Below are 20,233 nucleotides of genomic sequence, written 5' to 3'. Positions count from 1 at the left end.
GGAGAATCAACTGTTAACTTTCTCAACAATTCGGAGAACCGGTTGTTGGAAGAAATCTCATTTTGTTTTTGGTTTTTTGCACTTTACACGGCTAATCCTATAAGGAAACATTTTGCTGTTGTTTCTAGCCTGATCTTCATTGCCTTGCTTACAGAAACTGCCTCTCCGGTTCACCCTTATTTCATTGTAACAGCTAAGGCGAAGCGCCCATCGACGTGAGTGACGCTGAGTTGGTCACACCCACCCAGTCACATGACTACCAAGCCACGCCTACCCAGCTAGTTATTAGGGCAGAGAACTGGTTGTTAAATTATTTGAATCCCACCACTGGTCATAGGGTACAAATAAGCAATCAGGAAACAATCAATATCAACCTAAATCTTAAGGATACAAGCAACAAAGTTAGTCATGCAGTCATAAGTGGGAGGAGATGGGTGATAGGAACGATGAGAAGACTAATAGTAATAGTAACGGAGTCTTAGTGAATAGTTTGTCGGTGTTGAGGGAATTATTTGTTTAGCAGAGTGATGGTGTTCAGGGAAAAACTGTCCTTGTGTCTACCTGTCTCGGTGTGTAGTGCTCGATAGCATCTGTTTGAGGGTAGGAGTTGAAACAATTTATGTCCAGGATTCGAGGGGTCTGTAAATTTTTTCACAGCCTCTTGACTTGTACAGGTCTTCAATGGAAGTAATTGTTTGATAGTAATTGTTTTTTCTGCAGTTTTAATTATCCTTTGCAGTGCAATCCTATGTATTATGCTCAAAGGTAGTCATGTAGTACTGAGTCTAGTGCAGTTATTTCTACTGAGGAAGTGTCTATAGTCTCACCATCTTAAAAAGTAGAAATTTAGGCTTATGTACTTTGAAGAAAATTCCAGTACATCCATACGGCTTATTTTAGCGCTTTAACGCTTAAGCACAAACAAGCTACATTTCTTCCTCCAGGAATGGATTGTCCAAATTTCAGCTAATTTATCAGCCTTGCTGGAAGTACTACAGAAGCTTCCCTTGAGTCAAGCTGGATCTCTGATGATTCCAGGGGTGTGTGTTGGAAACCTCATGAAAATGTTGCAGTTTCCTTTCCCAACTTTGCAATCGAACTCAGAGGAAGCTAAAAAAAAAAAAAAAGTTCAGTACATTTCAGGCCTAGTTATTGAAAGGAAATGTTAATTGTATATCCCACATGTAGCAATCTGGAAAAAGTTTTTCCAAATGTAAGACAAGTCCTTTCCTTTTTAGTAGACATTCCTTTCCATAACACTGAACCTATTTGACATTGCCGTCTTCATTTCTTGTCTGATTTCCTGGTCAAGATGTTCATGCTGAGATTTCTTGTAGGTTTCTCATCCAAGATCTGTACCAGTGGTGGGATTCAGCCAGTTTGCACCTATTCGAGAGAACCAGTTGTTAACTTTCTAAGCAGTTCAGAGACCCGGTTGTTGGAAGAAATCTCATTTTGTTTTTTTCCCCACTTTACAGGGATAATCCTGTAAGGAAGGCAGGAAGGAAACATTTTGGTGTTGTTTCTAGTCTAATCTTTTTTTGCTTACAAAAACTGCCTCTCCGGTTAATCCTTATTACTTTGTAACAGCTAAGGTGAAGCGCCCATTGACCTGAGTGACATTGAGTTGGCCACACCCACACAGTCACATGACCACCGAGCCACACCTACCCAACTGGTCATTAGGGCAGAGAACCAGTTGTTAAATTATTTGAATCCCACCACTGATCTGTACCAACTTAATTCTTAATTCTGCCCTCAACTTCCCACCCCAGATCAGACAAAGATTTTCCGATGGCTTTACTCAAGCTGTAGAGTTCCTTGAAAGAACCAAACCAGATGGAATCACGTTATAGGGGTCCACACTGATGGACCTCACTCAATGGATAAGCACCTTAAAGATAGCCTAGATATGGAAGAAATACAAGGCCTTCGTTTATAAACACTTGCAGAAGAATTCTTACCATCTATTTCCTGCTATGAACTTTGTCATTTCACAGGGATGTTCAGCATTTCCTCATATTGTCCAGATAAACCTAAACTCAAGCTTTCTTTTAATCTTTCCAGTCAAGCTCAATTGTACATGGAAAAAACTGGACTCCTATCTTGCCCCTGAATAAATTCTTTTATTCTTGCTTATTTCCTTTCCCTCTCTGTGTTATACTGACTCTTTCATGCTGCAAAATTCCTCACGTAAAGATAAGAAAAAATGCAATGGCTCTTGTCATTGGGTGTAGCCAAACTGCTTAAACAGAGGGATAGAATCAAGATCACGTCAAGTGTCAATACCATTTTATCATGCCTTGGTAAGGCCATGCTTGGAATACCGCATCCAGTATTTTGGTCGCCACAATATAAAAAAGATGTGGAGACTCTAGAAAGAGTGCAGAGAAGAGCAACAAAGATGATTAGGGGACTGGAGGCTAAAACATATGAAGAACGGTTGCAGGAACTGGGTATGTCTAGTTTAGTGAAAAGAAGGACTAGGGGAGACATGATAGCAGCGTTCCGATAGATCAGGGGCTACCACAAAGAAGAGGGAGTCATACTATTCTCCAAAGCATCTGAGAGTAGGACAAGAAGCAATGGGTGGAAACTAACCAAGGAGAGAAGCAACCTGGAACTAAGAATAAATTTCCTGACAGTTAGAACAATTAATCAGTGGAACAATACAATAGCAGTTAGACTTATATACCACTTCATAGGGCTTTCAGCCCTCTCTAAGTGGTTTACAGAGTCAGCATATTGCCACCAACAACAATCCGGGTCCTCATTTTACCCACCTTGGAAGGATGGAAGGCTGAGTCAACCCTGAGCCGGTGAGATTTGAACAGCCGAACTGCAGTCAGCTGAAGTAGCCTGCAGTGCTGCATTTAACCACTGTGCCACCTTGGCTCTTCAACTTGGAACACTGGAAGTTTTTAAGAAGATATTGGGTAACCATTTGACTGAAGTGGTTCCTGCCTAAGCAGCGGGTTGGACTAGAAGACCTCCAAGGTCCCCTTCCAACTCTGTTATTCTATTCTAAAAACAAAGTCAAGTTGCCTTTTGGAAAAAAAAAAGCGCACCAAAGTATTTATAACGGAAAGACTGGCTTTGCCCCATCTGAATGTACTCCAAGCACTTAAAAACCAGGCACAGCTTTGACCACAAATCCCAGCTACCACATTGATATATTTTTTTACCAAACCTGCAGCACCCCTTGTTTATTCTCAAGCAAGAATTTCCTGCCTGCGCCTTCGTTTTCTCGGTCACACTTGGAAAGGTGAGATTTCTGAAGGATCAAATCACAATATTTGTGACCTTCTCGGGGATAAAGATTGCAGTCTATGTCGCTAGCTGGGCTTTTGAGTATGTCATTCAGTGAGACACAGTGCAATTCCAAGTATTAGACACAGGATACTGGAGGAAGTAATGAAGGGTTACACTAAAGTGGGCAATGAGCAGCTTAAGGAATGTGAAGCGGATCAAACATGAAATGCTCTTGGCCTTTTGCTTGTCAATATCTCACTGGCTGAACCAGTAAAACAGTGAGTTGTTCAGAAATGTACACTGAAACCTGAAAAAGAAGTTTAATCCAGATTCTGTCTGGCCCCACCTGTACCATTTGCTGGCTTACCTTTCATCCCGTTCGCCAAGTACAGGGAGTCCTCGACTTACAACAGTTCATTTAGTGATCGTTCAAAGTTACAACGGCGCTGAAAAAAGTGACCCATGACCGCTTTTCAGAGTGACCACCTTTTGCAGCATCCCCATGATCATGGGATCAAAATTCAGATGCGTGGCAACTAGTTCACACTGATGACCGCTGCACCATCCCCGGGGCTGTGTGATCACATTTTGCGACCTTCTGACAAGCAAAACCAAGGGGGGGGGAGCCAGATTCACTTAACAACCATGTTACTAATTTAACAACCGCAGTGATTCACTTAAGCACTGTGGCAAGAAAAGTCGTAAAATGGGGCAAAACCCACTTGACAAATTTCACACTTAGCAACATAAAATTTTGGCCCCAATTGTGTTTGAGGACTACCTATAATTCAGGGGTGTCAAACTCAAGGCCCGGGGTCCAGATCTGGCCCGTGGGGTGCTTAGATCTGGCCCACCCTGGAAACAGCGAAGGTGTCAGGCCTGCAGTTATATTCCTTTTAGGATTTTTGGCCTGCCACACACTTGCTATTATTTCATTATGCTGTTTCATTAGTGTAGTAATTGGGAGGGGGGAATAGAAAGGAGTAGAATTGTGGAATGTGTTGTTGTCATTCTTTTCTAGAAGCCCAAGGTCATCTTTTGTCTCCGCACCTCTGCATCTGACCGGAACTAGATGGGTGGAAATGCCAGCGTGGCTGAAGAAGATTGGACCATGTGATGGATTTATGGCTGTGGAAATCAGATCATGAAGTTTCAACTGGGTGGAATCCCAGGAAGCTTTTAGATTGGGGATTCCAGAGTTTGTTGCCAACATGTCTGTCTTATTAAATTGGAACTTTAAGGATAGCTCTGCCTTGGACTCTGATTTAATTCTGCATGATATTTGGAACGCTGACAGAAGGACCGGCCTAAAATGCCTCTGCAAGCGAAAACAGAGCTCGGGAGGGCTGCACGCAGGTCCTCTGGAGCTTGTTTCACTAGCATTGGGTTGCAGGGGGCCGTCACATCCAGGGGTGGGTTCCGGATTCTTTTACTGCAGGTTCGCTCAAGGATGTGCTTCCGGCGCATGCGCAGAAGCAAAAAGCAAGATAGAACTAATTTGGGTCGTGTACAGCCGAGTTACTACCTCCTTGGCCGATCCAAACCGGTAGGGTTTTGGTCACAACCAAAAACGGAAATCAGGAACCCATTTTCTCTGGCCACTACAGCCACCCTCGACATGAGTAATGGTGAGCTGGCCACACTTACTCCGGCCCCCTAAGGTCAAACACAACCCTGATGCAACCCTTAATGAAATCAAACTTGACACCCTCGCTGTAATTCAAGGCCTTGACTTGTGCATCGGTTTCACACATAATCCAGATGGGGGGGGGGGTTCTTCTTTGAAGGCACGTCCCACTCTCTGATCTCTTCTTGTATGAGCTGCACATCCACAGAGGATGTTGGGGATAACCATATATCAGTTTTAGCTTCTCAGCAGGGCAGCCACAAATTAAAGCCCTTGTAAAAGGTGATTTAAAAACCACACATTTTCTCAATGGTTACCTTTCCCTTCCAGTGATCAATTCTAAAGGTGGTCTTTTGGGGCAAAAAAAAAAAAGGATACAAAAGAATGGAACAAAGGACCTATGATCTTTCTCTGAAACCACATTAGCCTAGTTTTAAACATTGAATTTACACTATATATATATATATATATATATATAGATAGATAGATAGATAGATAGATAGATAGATAGATAGATAGATAGATAGATATAGAGATAGATAGAGATAGAGAGAGATAGACAGACAGACAGATATGGATATGGATATGGATATGGATATAGATATAGATATATATTTAGTGTCACAACCCCTGGTATGCCCAAATATGGGAGGAAGCAGACTGCTTCCTTTCTCTGTCTATCCGCTCGTCACAAGAGACCATCACGACAGAAAGCCATTATTTTTACTGTTGTCTTTGTTACATTTGTGTGGGCATTTGTGCTGATAAATAAATAAATAAATAAAGGGAGACTAGTATAGATCTATTTCAAGCTATTTAGCTCTCATCAGCTAGCCAGTAAGGGTATGGCTAACTGATGAGAGCTAAATAGCTTGAAATAGATCTATACTAGTCTCCCTTTATTTATTTATTTATCAGCACAAATGCAACATATATATATATATCTTCACATTTTATTGGACAAATTCCAGTTATGAACTTTGAGTGTTATTTAAAATGTTTTAAATAAAAATCATCAAAGGAGAAGGGAAAAATACACAAAGAAAGGCACAAAGGAAAAAAAATATTGCCCGATTGATCCTCTGAATGAAATGTCATCTAAGTGCCTTCTCACCCAGAACTTGGCCAGAAAGTATTTCAACACCCAAGTAAACTCACCCAGCCCATTACTCCACCATTGACCTGCTATTCATTTGGTTGTTAAGCCGTGTTAACAGGTTCTGCTACATGCCTTCCTAGCCTATAATATTTAACTGCATCACATTTAAATAGAGCCTATAGTTGCTATGAATTTTGACCATGCTCACCTCACTGAACGAAAACCATATTTGAGAAATGCCTTGAGGACGCTTGTGGAATTCAGCTTGCATTTGCACCACTCCCTTTCTCCCTGAAAATATTTTAACAACGTAAGATACAGCAAAAGCTGTAGAATATTCAGCACTTTCTATTGAGCGTTATCCTCCAATGTGCAGAATTCTTCTATGCAGGAGTAAATCTAAGGGTGAATAGAAATTGAATACAGACAGTCCTCAACTTGTGACCCCAAACGAGCCCAAAATTTCTGCTGTTAAGTGAGACCTTTGTTGAGTGAGTTTTGCTCCATTTTAGAGCCTTTCTTGCCACAGTTGTTAAGTGAATCACTGCAGCTGATAACTTAGTAAACTGGTTGTTACGTGAATCTGATTTTGCTTGTCAGAAGATTGCAAAACAGGGTTACCTGACTGCAGCCATCACAACCAGTTCACAAGCATCCGAATTTTGATGAGGTTACCATGAGGATGCTGTAATGGTCAGAATAGAATAGAATAGAATAGAATAGAATAGAATAGAATAGAATTCTTTATTGGCCAAGGGTGATTGGGCACACAAGGAATTTGTCTTTGATGCATAAACTCTCAGGGTACATAAAAAGACAAGATACATTCATCAAGAATCATAAGGTACATCACTTAATGATAGTCATAATGTACAAATAAGCAATCAGGAAACAATCAATATAAATCGTAAGGATACAAGCAGCAAAGTTACAGTCATATAGTCATAAGTGGGAGGAGATGGGCGATAGGAACCAATGAGAAGATTAATAGTAACAGTAATGCAGATTTAGTAAATAGTTTGACAGTGTTGAGGGAATCATTTGTTTAGCAGAGGGATGGCATTCAGGAAAAAACTGTCCTTGTGTCTAGTTGTTCTGTGTGCAGTGCCCGATAGCGTCCTTTTGAGGGTAGGAGTTGAAACAATTTATGTCCAGGATGTGAGGGGTCTGTAGATATTTTCTCAGCCCTCTTTTCGACTTGTGCATTATACAGGTCCTCAATGGAAGGTAGGTTGGTAGTAATTGTTTTTTTCTGCAGTTCTAATTATCTTCTGAAGTCTGTCTGCCTTGTTGGGTTGCAGAACCAAACCAGACACTTATAGAGGTGCAGATGTCAGACTCTATAAGTGTGTGAAAGTGTGAAAATGGTCAGAAGTCACTTTTTTTTCAGTGCCATTGTAACTTTGAATGGTCACTAAATGAACAGTTGTAAGTGGAGGACTACCAGTATAGCCTAAAGATGGTTCCTATTAGACTCAGAACCTAGAATAATTTTATTGTCACTTTGAGTGTACACTACTCGGCACACATTAAAATGAAATTTTATTGAATAGAGCTCTCAAAGGGTCTCCACCTCCAATATATACTACATGAACGTGACAAAATAAATAAACAAGTACAAAATTATGCATATACCCACATATATGAAGCAACACAGTCTAGTTTGGATGTGTACATGACATGGCTAGAAAAACAGATCTTGTGAGTTTACCAGATGGATGCCATAGGGAGCAAAGCTGTTACAGAATGAGGTAATCCTTCTAGGGATACTTCGAACCCTCCTCCCAGAGGGGAGCAATAGAAACAGATTGTGAAGTGTTTCCACCTCCTCTTAAAAGAATTATTTAAAAGATGAGCCTTTTTAAATCCCACTGATGCCAAAGGAAGAGATTTTGTGGTTACCGTATATACTCGAGTATAGGCCGACCCGAATATAAGCCGAGGCACCTAATTTTACCACAAAAACCTGGAAAAGTTATTGACTCGAGTATAAGCCTAGGATGGGAAATGCAGCAGCTACCGGTAAATTTCAAAAATAAAAATAGATACCAATAATGTTTTTGAATATTTATTTCCTCCCCTGGAGTGGGGAGGAATTGGGGATTTTGCAGTATCCTACCCCTGGAGTGGGGAGGGAATGTGGCTTTCATAGTATCCTATCCCTGGAGTGGGGAGGATTTGGGGGATTTCATAGTATCCTTCCCCTGGAGTGGGGAGGAAATGTGGATTTCATAGTATCCTTCCCCTGGAGTGGGGAGGATTTGGGGGATTTCATAGTATCCTACCCCTGTAGTGGGGAGGGAATGTGGATTTCATAGTATCCTTCCCCTGGAGTGGGGAGGATTTGGGGGATTTCATAGTATCCTACCCCTGTAGTGGGGAGGGAATGTGGATTTCATAGCATCCTACCCCTGGAGTGGGGAGGATTTGGGGGATTTCATAGTATCCTTCCCCTGGAGTGGGGAGGAAATGTGGATTTCATAGTATCCTTCCCCTGGAGTGGGGAGGATTTGGGGGATTTCATAGTATCCTACCCCTGTAGTGGGGAGGGAATGTGGATTTCATAGTATCCTACCCCTGGAGTGGGGAGGATTTGGGGGATTTCATAGTATCCTTCCCCTGGAGTGGGGAGGAAATGTGGATTTCATAGTATCCTACCCCTGGAGTGGGGAGGATTTGGGGGATTTCATAGTATCCTTCCCCTGGAGTGGGGAGGATTTGGGGGATTTCATAGTATACTAAGTCAGAAATAACATTGCTGCGTAGCCAGGAGTGTGTCTCAGTCACTTAAACCTCATACATAAATCATTGTACGAGGCGCTCGACGGCGCCTCTTACCTGCCGCGGGTCCCACCAGGACCGGCCAGAGGCACAGCAAGCTCCGGAACCAGAGCGGGAGCCTCTGCCGCATGGCTCAGCTCCGCCAGGGACGCATCCAGCAAGGGGAAAGCGGGGTCCCCTCTCGCGCAGCGGGTGGAGGGCGCGGGGCGGCGGCAGGGCTGGGCTGCCTCCAGATCCTGCCTCCCGGAGCCCTGGGGCGGCCGCGGGAGTCCATGGGCGGCGGGGCTCGCTCGGCTTCCAGCAGGGAGGAGAAGGGGGGCTTCCCGGAGCCGCGCGCTCGGCAAGCTCGCCGCTCAACTCAGCGCCAGCGCGCCTTCATCTCCGAGCGCCCAGCGGAAGGGCCAAGCCGCTCGCCTCGGAGCCGCTGGAGCTGGGACGCTGCCTCCGCCGCGGAATTTGCTCCAACTCAGCCGCTCCGGCCCATTGTCAGCCGGCTGGTCCCTGCCTTCCCTCCCCTCCTCTCTCTAGCTTAAAGAGACACCGACTTGCCTCGGCTGGAGGCCGGGCACGGGGAGGAGTTGGCGCCAGCCCGGGGAGGGGGCTGCGAGCGGGCGGGCGGGGGGACGGGAGGTAAAAGGCTGGATGGGTTTGGTTGCCAAACCGAGGTGGCTCGCTCGGGGCTCTTCCCTCTCTCCCCACGGGTGGGCAGCGGCCGGAGTTCCCACCGAGGAACTTCGCCGGGCAACTCTCGGTTCGGACGCCAGGGGCGACTGGAACCCGGCATCCTCGGGTTCCAATTCTAACCCCGAAGGAGAGCAAAGCCGGGAAGGGCGTCAAACTCTTCCACCCAAGCTGGGAGCCTGTCACGTTTGGGAGGCTTGCAGCGGCTCACCTGCGTGGAAGTCAGCGGACTACACGCGCATACACAGACACATCCAGACAAACATCCAGACAGACAGACAGACCTCTGGCCCATCAGGAGGTCCAGCAGCCACCGGCCGTCCTTTGACTCGGACGTGGAATGGAAGGGAGTTAACAGAGGAGAGGGAATGGCTGGCGCAGACTGCCCAGCAAGACAAGATATCCTGGGGCTTTCATAGTATCCTATCCCTGGAGTGGGGAGGATTTGGGGGATTTCATAGTATCCTTCCCCTGGCAGGCTAGGAAATGGAATGAACGAGGGGGCAGGCAGGGGAGGGAAACGAAACGAATAAGTGGCCAGGCAGGCTAGGAAACGGAATGAATGAGCGGGCGGGCGGGCAGGCGAGGAAACAGTCCAGCGGATGGAGCAGAAGCAGCCCCGGGGCTCCGCTGCCGCTCCCCGCATTTTTCTGGACGGGGTCTCGCAGGAAGGAATCCCCTCCTCCTCCAACAGGCAACAGCACTGCCGGAGCCAGTTGTAGACTCGAGTATAAACCGAGCCGGCTTTTTTCAGCCCAAAAAGTGGGCTGAAAAACTCGGCTTATACTCGAGTATATACGGTACGTTTCCTTGTAAAACAAATAATAAGGCATATGGTTTAACTTTGGCTCGATATGTGCTTCTCCCCAAAAGTCAATCGGTTCCAGAATGCCAGGAATGGCGGTATTTAAAATTGCCTTCGGAATCTGAAAATTGGTGGGCAGGGGACTGGATTGGAAGTGATGCCCACGATCTGCCAATTACCTCCCATATCTCCCATAGACCCGTCAGATCACACAGGGTCGGCCTCCTCCGGGTTCCGTCCACTAGCCAATGCCATCTGGCTACCACCCGGGGGAGGGCCTTCTCTGTAGCAGCTCCGGCCCTTTGGAATGAACTCCCCGTGGAGTTTCGGACTCTCACCTCTCTCCAGGCCTTCCGGAAAGCTGTCAAAACCTGGCTGTGCCGGCAGGCCTGGGGTTGATGAGTTCCCCTCCCCTCTCGACTTGTATGGTTGTATGACTCTTGTGTATTTTTAATTACGTGTATTGTGTTTATGTCCCCTTTCCCCCTTCTGAGTTGTTTGCCGCCCTGAGTCCCTCCCGGAGAAGGGCGGCATACAAATAAACTAAATCTCAAATCTCTCAAATCTTTGAGATGTTCACAACCTTCTACACAAATGCCCCTTTTCATAGGGAGCTTTCGGTTGGATGGCCCGGAGCTTCTGCTAACGTCCGTTCTATGAAGGTCAGCTGAGGCTATTGCTACCAGCTGTCTTCTCCCCCTGAGCAGAGCCTGGACTTATAATGTGTGGTGAAAGCAATAAAGCCTGGAGCTGTTCTGACCGAGGCTTCCCCCAAAAACACGGAGCAGATTCCTGGTCCTGACAAAACCCCTTTTATTAAACGAATGTGAATTCCTCTCATTCACATTCAGCAAACGGCTGGCGAAGAGTATTTCAAAGGTGAAGTTATGACCACAGGCCTTATCTAGCTTGGAAAGCTGCCATGTAAATATTTTTCCAAATGCAGTGCTGTGCAAGGAAACACTGGGTACAGAGTCTCTGAGATTCCCAGACAGATCTTCACACTCCTGAAATGAACGAACAAAGAAATGAATCATTTCCTGCAAAAGCCCACTCCCCTTTCGCTCCTCTTTTATTTCCTACGGCAGGGTCCATTCACCGTCCACCTGTGGCTTTACTCCCAAGTCAACCCTGATTTCTGAGATGTTCTTTTCTTCTGGCAGCTCTGTGCATGGACACATTGGGAAGAGGCTCCAGCTGTTCCTCTGCCTCACTGCTGTCTAGCTCCGAAGGCAGCTGAGAACTAGCAGACGGCCTCGGCCCCATCTTTGCCTCCCACGCAGAGTCCTCATCAGAGCCTTCCTCAGCCTCCAGGACTGGCTCGTTCCTCCCCAACCTCCTCACTGTCCAACTCTGCTGCCAGCTCTGCTGGCTGCTGGCAGTTCACAACAGAAGAGAGCTTATTTCTTGGAGCAGAATGAGAAGGACTCACAAACAGACCCCAAAGGGGGAGAACTCTCTGCAGCAACACAAGGGGTCATTGCACGAATCCAGCCCAGGGGCCGTAGGACCCCTGATTTAGTGCAATATAAAAAATTCAAATAATTTTTCTGCAGACCACCAGTTGGTGACCTGCATTAGAGGACAGCGAAGAGGTATAAAAATCTCTAGTTTTTTGCTGCCCTCTAGTGATCGACTTGAATTCTGGCCTAGTACCCCATAGCTGTAAGTACAGAAATGCTCAGTAATTCAAAAACAAACTAGCGCTAAACTTTTATTTATGCTTCACATTTATATAGCTGCCCATTTAACAAACATGACTCTTACTGATGAAAAAGTAATTTAAAAACTTTATGGACACTTACTAGAGTTTAAGTTAGAAGAAGAACAAGTTAAAGGAACAATGATAGCTTGGGTGAAAAATTTTGGGCATGGGATTGAATTAGAGAAGTGGCAGAAATTGTGGTCTCAAAATTACAAAATGACAATGTCAACAGCATATAAAGAAAATTTGTATAAGATGTTTTACAGGTGGCATCTACCCCCAACAAGAATAGCAAGAATGTTCCAGAATAAATCAGAAAAGTGTTGGAAATGTCATCAGACACTGGGCTCATATTACCATATGTGGTGGACTTGCGCAGAAGATAAAAGATATTGGACTAAGATCCACATGTGGTTGGTGAAAATGACATGAAAACATATAGACTTTAAACCAGAGACCTTTTTTTTAAAGTAATCTTTATTAGTTATACATTTTTTTAAGAGTAAAACATACAAATACAAATACAATTTTAAACATACAACCCCCCTCCCCCCCCCCCCCGGCGGTGACAGTCATTCACAGCCCAACTGTTTTTCCCCTCCTCGTTGTTAGGTCTCTAAGCCACATCTTCTCATTACAAAATTCAGGGATCTATTACAATACCCATGTTCACTTTTAACTTTCCCCGTTTTAAGTCCCTGCTGTTCTCCTTGTCGCCCACATATACCATAAGTTCCAGCTAAGGTAATGTTCCGTTTCTCCTTTGTCCCTCAGCCATCCCGTCATTCTGTCCATTTCTGCACATTCATAGATCTTTTTAATTATAGCATCTTCCGACGGTATGGTAGTGGATTTCCAAAATTGTGCATAAGTTATTCTTGCGGCCACAATTATATGTAGGCTCAAATGCCATATAGATTTACTCATGTTTTCTGGTTTAATGCTTAGTAGAAGGTTCTCGGGTCTCCATTCCAGAGACCTTTTTATTGGGAATTATACCAGAAACATATAATAGAGACTTGAAATATTTGATTGTAAATGTTCTAACAGCAGCTAGAAAGCTAGAATTGTATTTGCAAAAAATTGGAAAAATGAGAAAATACCAACGGAGGAAATTATTCAAAAAATTATGGAATGTGCGGAAATGAGTAAATTGACATTTGAAATTAGAGAACAAGAAGATGAACAATTTTATAAGGTTTGGGATATATTTTATCAATGGTTAGATAAAAAATCATGGCAATGGAAAAAGTGGAGTACTTTTTATATTTTAAGAATAATAGAATGATATATGCAAAACTATAAGGGTTTAAGCACTGTTAAACAGAGTAGAACGATGTAATGGAATGATGTTGTATGTATGATTTTAATATGTAGAATATTTTGCTTAAATTATAGGAATAATAACTGGAGTTGAACTATTGATGCAAAATGATGTTGTATGTATGGATTCAATATTTAGAATTTTTTTGTTTAAAATTAAGGAATAACAATTATAGTTGAAAAATTGACATATAACAAAAATATACTTATGTTTATTTAATGAACAATTGGTGATTCGATATATAATTCTAAGTGGCGACCATGGAAAGGACGCACAAAATCTCGTAACCAGATGACACGCTATATGAAATGGAAGAAGGCTGTATGTGTTTTATGTTGTTTTTGTTTAAAAATTTAAAAATCTTTAAAGAAACAAACGAACAACGTTCTTGGCAGCATACAACAAAGAAGAACCATAAAAAAATAACTATTTAAAACATTCCACAATCAAAACATCAATATTCTTTCTAAAAGACTGAAGGAGAGTCTCTTCTGGTGTGGTAAGTATTGTAGACAACTCTGAGATTCTCGATTTCCCTGAGATCACGTATTGGGTTAGCTACGTTTTGGTCATAATGTGTAGAATATGGTAAGATCTAGAGCAGTGGTTCCCAAACTTTTTCAGTCCACCACCTGCTTGATGCTACAAACTGATTCTCAGTGCCCCCCACCCAGTGGTGGAATTCAATTTTTTTTACTACTGGTTCTAATATGGGGACTGGCATTAAAACAATACATAGAATTACTGACAGAACAAAAAATGAAAACTAATAATTCAATATGAATATGTATGCTAAATGTAATAATATATGAGTTGTATATGGACTTGTAAAAAGGTTGAAGCATTTTGGATAAAAATATGGTGGATTATGCAAAATATTCTTAAAAAGAGGATAAAGTTTACTCCTCAGTTATTCAGGTATAATTACAGACTGTACAGTTACAGAGACTAATATGATTTTGAACTTTATAACAGCAGCAAGACTATTGGTGGTGCAGTATTGGAAGAAGGAAGAATTACCTACTATTCAAGAATGGACACTAAAAGTAACAAACTTAGCAGAGATGGCTAAAATATCAGCATATCTTAAGGACCATTCAGATGAGAAATACAAGCTGGAATGGAGAAGATGGATTGATTACATTCAGAATAAATATGGGACTAAGAAATTCCAGATAGCTTATGAATGAATGAGCAAGCAAGGATACAATTTGCTTAAAGTTAGCTTTACAAAAGGGGAGTTAAAGTGCAAGTGAGGGGTGATGCTAAAATCTGTTAGCTTATTTTAGAAAATGGATGTTAATGTTTATACCTTGTATTTGCTCTGGGAGGTTGGGTGGGGGGAGGTATATATTTGTAAAACTTTTTTTTTCTAAAATTTTCAATAAAAAATATGACTTGCATTAGGTAGAATATGGTGATTAATATAAAAATAATATATTGAAATATTGAATAATCAATAACAAGTTGAATAAGCAATAATGGAAAATCTTAATGGAAGATAAATGTTGGTATTAATACTAGTTACATAAGTTTGTTAAATGTAACATATGATTGATGATATTTTATTCACATCAAAAGGTATGTGTGTTTCATTTGCTTTTGTTGCATGTTGCTCTTTTGGTTGTCTTCTCTTCCTACTAGATCGTTTTTTTCAGTTGTTTAGGAATTTAGTGGTCCATTTCAGGAAACTCAGTATTGCAGCTATTCTTCTCAGCCCCAAGGAGCTTACAATCAACAAGTCTCTCTCTGTCTCTCTATTTATCTTCTGGAGGTTGGGGAGGTGAAAATTGGGCCCATTTTTTGGCCTCCTGGGGCATCTATGCACCCCATTCTTCACCTCCCCTGCCTCCAGAAGCATTCTGCAAGCAAAAACCTGGAGAACATGGCCCACTTTTGGCCAAAAATGGGTCATTTTTGCCCGTTTCTTGGCCTCCCGAGGCATCTATGCACCCCATTCTTCACCTCCCCTGCCTCCAAAAGCATTCTTCAGGCAAAAACCGGACAAAAATGGCCCGTTTTTTGACCAAAAATGGGTCGTTTTCACCCGTTTCTTGGCCTCCCGAGGCATCTATGCACCCCATTCTTCACCTCCCGCCTCCAAAAGCATTCTTCAGGCAAAAAATGGACAAAAATGGCCCATTTTTTGACCAAAAATGGGTCGTTTTCATCCGTTTCCTGGCCTCCCAAGGCATCTATGCACCCCATTCTTCACCTCCTGCCTCCAAAAGCATTCTTCAGGAAAAAAATGGACAAAAATGGCCCGTTTTTTGACCAAAAACGGGTCATTTTCACCCATTTTTTGGCCTCCTGAGGCTGAAGGTTGGGTGGGTCAGCCTCGTGGTCCTTTGTGGGCCGAATTAATGGCTTCGGTGGGCAGCATGTGGCCCTCAGGCCATAGTTTGAGGACCCACAGACTAAAGTCATGTCTGTTTTGTCTAATCGAAATCTCTATCATGGAACATCCCAAGCCTTTTACATTCCATTACTCCAGCAATGTCTTTCCTGTGTGGCAACAATCGCCAAGCTTCTAGAAGGTTTTTAAAGGCACATAACTATTTACTGTAAAAGACTGATCTGTCCTTCATATGTAATGAGTAAGACCCTACGAACCTCAGGCTGAGAGTTATTTCCCCACACGTAGGAAAAACATTCGCCAGACTTAAGTGGGGCCATGTTGTTGAAATCCTCCATTGTTGCGAGTTGCACCACCAGATTATCACTACGAATGAGTGGCTGGGGAGCAACTGAATGAGCCTTAATGTTTCTGGAAGTCTCTTAATGGCTTGCTAAATGGATAACCTCCCTTCAGGGAGAGGAGCACAAGAGACCCGGCCATTTTAAATTGACTTGAGACAAAGTCGACTGAAAACGTCTTTCATTCTCGACTTCACCAAGCTGGCACCTTTCAGAGACGTTGAGCTTCAGGTCCTCGGCTTGCCAAGTTAGGGAGTTGAGTTAGGGAGTCAAACACTTCCGGAGGATATCAATTCTGTGGGAAGTGAGCAAAACGAGTGCGTGTGTTTTAAGACGCCTCTTAAATTGTGTTTACAAATTACAAGAAAGAATTCACAAAACAGCTGTAGGAAGTCAGTACCCACCCCTCTCCTAGGAATATGACTTATTTTAGGAAATATTAAAAGAATATTTCCCCTAAAAGGGAGGCAGAAACTCAGCTCTCCCACCTTTGTCAATGGGCCATTAAGGCCTGAGCCGGCCTATTTTACATAACAAAGACCTACCTCCTTCAGGGGGAGCCATAATAGGAATCCCAAAGCCCTTTCATTACATCATCACCCAGCAAAGGCTCAACCAAGCTTGGGACTCAAAACACAACCTATAGAGTTGCCCCTGCAGGGCCCCTATTTATCTACTTGCATTCACATGCTTTCGAAACTGCTAGGTAATCAGGAGCTGGGGCAGGTAACTTGGGTCTCGAACTGGACTATCACCTTCCCAGCTGACAAGCTCAGTGTCTTTAACTGTTGAGCATTTCACCCCCTTCCTTAGGATTATCGGGAATTAATCTCCTTCTTGAGGAAGGTGAAATGAAACCTCAAAATATTTATCAGGTCCCCAACAGCCTCTCCTAATTCTGTGGTTTTCTTGCTTGTTCCAAAATCATAAGCTCCAGCTCTTTGATTACCCATCTTACAACTTATTAGGAGATTTATTTATTTAACAGTTTTAGGAACACACCCCCACCCACCCCACTTTCACTCTCCAGCATCTCTGGGCATATTGTACCTAAAAAACATAAAAATCATACAAAAACTAAATGCCTGTAGAGATTCTTAGTTATCCAGGTCATGGTTGTTCCAAAAATGCTTTTTCAGGAGGCAACTGGACTTTCTTGTTTTTTCTTTGGAGACGTTTTGCTTCTTATCCAAGAAGCTTCTTCAGCTCTGACAGGATAGTAGGAAATGGAAGGATTTATATTCCTTGCAGACAGCTGGTCCTTTGCATCCTTTTAGAGGGTCCTTGAAGCACTTGGAGGTTTATCTGGGTCCTCAGGGTCACCTGAGTGACGCTTCTGGTTCCTATAGTCTGCAATTTTTTTCCTCTGGGAATCCATTCCTTTCCCCCCATCATTCCAAGGCTGTTCATCCCAAATTGTATAGCTAAAAGTCTGTAGAGACTAGCAATAGCAGTTATAGCAATAGCAGTTAGACTTATATACCACTTCATAGGGCTTTCAGCCCTCTCTAAGCGGTTTACAGAGTCAGCATATCGCCCCCAACAATCTGGGTCCTCATTTCACCCACCTCGGAAGGATGGAAGGCTGAGTCAACCTTGAGCCGGTGAGATTAGAACCGCTGAACTGCAGATAACAGTCAGCTGAAGTGGCCTGCAGTACTGCACCCTAACCACTGCGCCACCTCGGCTCATATGAGATTCTCCATCCTCCAGGTCACAGTTGTCCCAAAGGTGCTTTTTCAGGAGGCAACTGGGCTTCCTTGTTTTTTCTTTTGAAGACGTTTTGCTTCTCATCCAAGAAGCTTCTTCAGTTCTGACAGGATAGTGGGGAATGGAAGGATTTATTACTCCTGGCAGATAGGCTGGTCACGCATGCATCCTTTTACAGGGTGGTTGAAGCACTTGGAGGTTTATCTGTGTCCTCAGGGTCACCTGAGTAGCGCTCCTGGTTCCTGTAGTCTGCAATTATTATGGATTATTTTTAGGGGTGGGTGGGAATCCATTCCTACTCCCACACCGTTCAAAGGATGCTCATCCCAAATTGCATAGCTAAAAGTCTGTAGAGATTCTTCGTCCTCCAGGTCACAGTTGTCCCAAAGGTGCTTTTTCAGGAGGCCACTGGACTTTCTTCTTCTTTTTCTTTGAACCAGCTGTCTGCATGGGGCAGCCTTTGAAGAGTATTTGGAGACTTCAACTCGTCCAGAATGCAGCCGCGCGAGCGATTGTGGGTGCACCTCGGTACACCCACGTTACACCTATCCTCCGCGAGCTGCACTGGCTACCGATCGGTCTCCGGATACGCTTCAAAGTGCTAGTCGTAACTTATAAAGCCCTTCATGGTATTGGACCTGGGTACTTGAGAGACCGCCTGCTGCCAATTACCTCCCAAAGACCCGTTAGATCACACAGGGTCGGCCTCCTCCGGGTTCCGTCCACCAGCCAATGCCATCTAGCTACTACCCGGGGGAGGGCCTTCTCTGTGGCAGCTCCGGCCCTTTGGAATGAACTCCCTGCGGAGATCCGGACCCTCACCTCTCTCCAGGCCTTCCGGAAAGCCGTCAAAACCTGGTTGTGCCGGCAGGCCTGGGGTTGATGAGTTCCCCTCCCCTCTCGACTGGTATGGCTGTGTGATTTTTGTGTATTTTAATTATGTGTATTGTTGTTTATGATCCCTTTCCCCTTCGAGTCCGTCCTGAGTCCCTCCTGGAGAAGGGCAGCATACAAATAAACCAAAACTGAAACTGAAACTGCAAGGACTATAAATCCTTCCATTCCCCACTATCCTGTCAGAGCTGAAGAAGATTCTTGGATGAGAAACAAAAAAGAAAAAAAAAACAAGAAAGTTGCCTCCTAAAAGAGCGCCTTTGGGCCAGCTAGTAAGAGGATCTGTTGTGCAAACCCAGACTTTGAAGGTAGATAAATCACTAATCTGCAACCCCCCCCCCCCCAGAGATCCTGCTTCCAGCTGAGCATCTGTGTAGGATGCCTGAGCTTCAAAGCTGGGCCCATGGGAGTGATGGGAATTATTTATCATTTATGATATGGATTTACAGAGCCGTCCCCATGGAAATCCATGCCATATTGTGATGCAGGTGCACTGGTGCAATCATGGGTTTTCACGTGATGCTATTTCATCGCTGTGATAAAAGCAAGGCGTTTGCTAATCAGTGACTTCTGTTTTTAAATGCAATACCCACAAAGCATGATTTTCCCTGCCCCCAAAAAGGGTCTTTATCTTCCACTAAATCTTTGGACGATTTTGGTATTTTGCTTTTGGACCGGAATCAACTCTGCAATGCAACCAGTTGGGGCATTTCTACTTGTCCCTGGAAGACACAAAAGGGATCGTAATAAGCAGCTGCCAAAAAAGCCAACCCAGTTCTAGACTGCATAAACAGAGGGATAGAATCAAGATGAAGTGTTAATGCCACTTTATAATGCCTTGGTAAGGCCACACTTGGAATCCTGCCTCCAGTTTTGGTTGCCACGATGTAAAAAAGATGTTGGGACTCTAGAAAGAGTGCAGAGAAGAGCAATAAAGATGATTAGGGGACTGGAGACTAACACAGATGAAGAATGGTTGCAGGAACTGGGTATGTCTAGTTTAATGGAAAGAAGGACTAGGGGAGACATGATAGCAGTGTTCCGATATCTTAGGGGCTGCCACAAAGAAGAGGGAGTCAAACTATTCTCCAAAGCATCTGAGGGCAGGACAAGAGCAATGGGTGGAAACTAATCAAGGAGAGAAGCAACTTAGAACTAAAGAGAAATTTCCTGACAGTTACAACAAATAATCAGTGGAATAATTTGCCTCCAGAAGTTGTGAATGCTCCAACACTGGAAGTTTTTAAGAAGATGTTGGATATCCATTTGTCTGAAGTGGTGTTGGGTTTCCTGCCTAAGCAGGGGGTTGGACTAGAAGACCTTCAAGGTCCCTTCCAAGTTATTCTATTCTAATAATTTTAGGAATTGCAACGAGGTTCAAAGTGGGTTGGCGACTGCAATTCCCGCCAGTGCCTATTTCCCTTCCTTACCTTTTCTCGACATCAGCGGGGCGCCCAAGCGCTGGTGTTAAGGGAGCCGTCGGCTTGGGCACGGCGGTGGATTACGCCGCCGGCTGCAGGAAAGACACCGCTAGCTGGTCTGGCTTTCCCGCGGCTTCCCCGCCTCGGCTGCAGTAACAGCCTCGCGGTCCAGGAATGACTGACGTCAGGGGTTCAGCCCGGGCTCGGCCACGCCCTCCCCTCTTCGCGGCCCCCCAT

The 20,233-nt window shown here is 44.0% G+C and overlaps 1 long non-coding RNA gene across 1 annotated transcript; it reads right to left on the bottom strand.

Annotated features, from left to right (window-relative positions):
- Positions 1 to 14,874: 14,874 nt before the first annotated feature.
- Positions 14,875 to 20,156, bottom strand: LOC116511436. Its single transcript, XR_004255745.1, has 3 exons — positions 20,006 to 20,156; positions 19,169 to 19,297; positions 14,875 to 16,266 (listed from the first exon to the last, which is right to left on the bottom strand). It is a non-coding gene; the product is annotated as an uncharacterized LOC116511436 (long non-coding RNA).
- Between the last annotated feature and the right edge of the window lie 77 nt (positions 20,157 to 20,233).

The sequence above is a fragment of the Thamnophis elegans genome, chromosome 7 (genome assembly GCF_009769535.1).
Source record: "Thamnophis elegans isolate rThaEle1 chromosome 7, rThaEle1.pri, whole genome shotgun sequence".
In the NCBI taxonomy this organism is placed as follows: Eukaryota; Metazoa; Chordata; class Lepidosauria; order Squamata; family Colubridae; genus Thamnophis; species Thamnophis elegans.
The sequence above is the reverse complement of the archived record's forward strand: the minus strand, read 5'-3'. Positions and strand labels throughout refer to the sequence as shown.